A 2,418-nucleotide genomic window follows, 5' to 3' on the forward strand; every position below is an offset into this window, starting at 1 on the left:
AAAGGAGATGAAAATGAAGAAGAAACGGAAAAACCAGGACATAAAAACAATGCCGGCTTTATTTAGATAAACCAAATTCAACCCAGTAACACCACCTCTGTGCTCTAATATCATTTCATTTAAATATAATTGGAATGTAGCAATGCCACTTCCATCTCTCTCAAATTTATTGAAATGAGATTTTACAAGCATTCACAAGTTATTCCTTCTTCAAATCATCCTTGAACCAGGGGAGTCCTAAGACTACTTTGTTTTCAAAAGTCATTGATTGAAATTCTATTAAGTTCCTCTACTGTTCAGCCAGCTTTGGAATAATTAATTGTTTATGTTTTGTCTCCAAAGCAAGCAAGAACAATCCCATTTGAGGATTTGCTGCAGAGAAGCTGAGTTTCTCTACAGCACTATGGACTGATTCCTGCTCCCCCTAGAATTCATATGTTGAAGCCCTAATCTCCAATGCGATGGTATTAGAAGGTGAGGACTTTGGAACTAATTAGGTCATGAGGATGGAGCCCCCATCATGGAATTAGTGCCCTTATAAAGACCAGGGAGCTCGCTTGCTTCTTCTCCTTTCTCCCTTTACTTCTCTTTCTCTTTCCCTCTTCCATTCTCTCTCCCTCCTCTCTATTTCTCTCTTCCTCTCTCTCCCTTTCTCTCTCTCCCTCTCTCCCTTCAATGTGAGGACATAATGAGAATACACCTATCTACACTCTAGCAGCAAAGCCTTGATCAAGAACCAAATCAGCCAGCACCTTGATCGTGGACTTTACCGATTTCAGAACTATGAGAAATCAGTCTGTTGTTTAAACCATCCAACTCCTGTTACTGTGTTATGGTAGCCTGAGCTAACACATACAAGTGTGTAACGCATTTTTCTTTCTGTTCTGCTTGTGTTTACATGAAACAGAAGTCAGCCAGCAAGATCCTTGTTGCTAGAGAGCTATACTTTCAATCAACACGAAGCCCAAATCCCATGTACACCCTATTCATCGTGAAACTACAAAGAAGGCAAATTTTATCTGATCAAAAATAAGAACATTTTGAGGAAAGCCAGCAATTTAATTTTGGGTGATGGCAGAGGGGGCTGATAATAAAGGTAAACCTTGGAATGGATAACACTGGCAGTTTTAAATGACACAACAGAAAAAAAATCAATTTATTCTTGAATGTTAGTTAACCCGAGCTAAGAACTATCAGAAGAGCTGAAATTTTAATCAAATTGTATGCCTTTTTCTTAAGAGGCCACCACACCCATTTCTAACTTTAGTAGTTGAGTTTCTTTTTCTTTTTTTTTTTTATTAATCACTTGGAATTATCTTTAATTAGGTACAAAGACTTTTCCAATCACATCACATAGAGATCATTTTATCCCCTGCTCTGTTCGGCTGCCAGTCTCTGGTCTCTCTCCTCAGCAGTGGCAAGTAGAATACCCTTTCCACAGGGAAGGGAGATACATGCTTTGTTGCCTGTGCCAATAAGGAAGATGTTCGAGAGCCGTGTGGCAAAGCTGTTGCCATTCACGTCTTTCACATGAACTACGTTAAAGGAACCTGGATTGGTAATCACACCAGTTCTTCCCAGGTTAGCAACTCCAGTCACCATGCACAGGTTACCAGTGTCAAATCTGATGAAATCAGTAGTCTTACCAGTCTCCAAGTCAATTTGGATGGTGTCATTCACCTTGAGGAGGGGATCAGGGTAACAGATGGTGCGAGCATCATGGATCACTGGATGAGAGACTCCTTTTGTCCCCACAAAGATCTTTCTCACTGTACAGTTTACACTTGGCCTCCTCAGGTGTAACACGATGAACAGCAAAGCGACCCTCGGTGTCGTAGATCAAATGAAAACTCTTTCCAGTCTTATCTATGCTGATTACATCCATAATACCAGCAGGGTAGGTTATATCGGTGTGGACTTTGCCATCCATCTTAATGAAATACTGCATGCAAATCTTCTTTACTTCATCTCCTGTTAGGGCATACTTAAGTCTGTTCCTTAAGAAAATGATTAGGGGGAAACATTCCCTCAGCTTCTGGGGCCACGTAGATGGACGAGGAACAAACACACCAGTCACTTTGTCCAGCATCCAACGTTTTGGAGCTGCTACACGCTTCTTGGGACCCTGAGTCATGGCTGCGCTAGGCACGAAAAGAGCGACTTTCTTTTAAAACATAGAAAGTTTAGACCAAAACTGGGAAAATACTTCTCATTAAAAGGAAGGTAAAACAAACATTTTCATAAAATCGATCTCCCTTTTTTTGGCATGCATGTTCAGTCGTGTCTGACTCTGTGACCCCATAGAGTGTAGCCTGTCAGGCTCCTCTGTCCATGGGATTTTCCAGGCAAGAATACTGGAGTGGGTTGCCATTTCCTCCTCCAGGAAAATCTATCCCCTAAGACATTTCTAAAGTGATA

The 2,418-nt window shown here is 41.1% G+C and overlaps 1 pseudogene; it reads right to left on the reverse strand.

Moving 5' to 3' along the window:
• Positions 1-1,224: 1,224 nt before the first annotated feature.
• Positions 1,225-2,134, reverse strand: LOC109562056 (small ribosomal subunit protein eS4, X isoform-like; annotated as a pseudogene).
• Between the last annotated feature and the right edge of the window lie 284 nt (positions 2,135-2,418).

Source organism: Bos indicus, chromosome 1, assembly GCF_029378745.1.
Source record: "Bos indicus isolate NIAB-ARS_2022 breed Sahiwal x Tharparkar chromosome 1, NIAB-ARS_B.indTharparkar_mat_pri_1.0, whole genome shotgun sequence".
Classification (NCBI taxonomy): Eukaryota; Metazoa; Chordata; class Mammalia; order Artiodactyla; family Bovidae; genus Bos; species Bos indicus.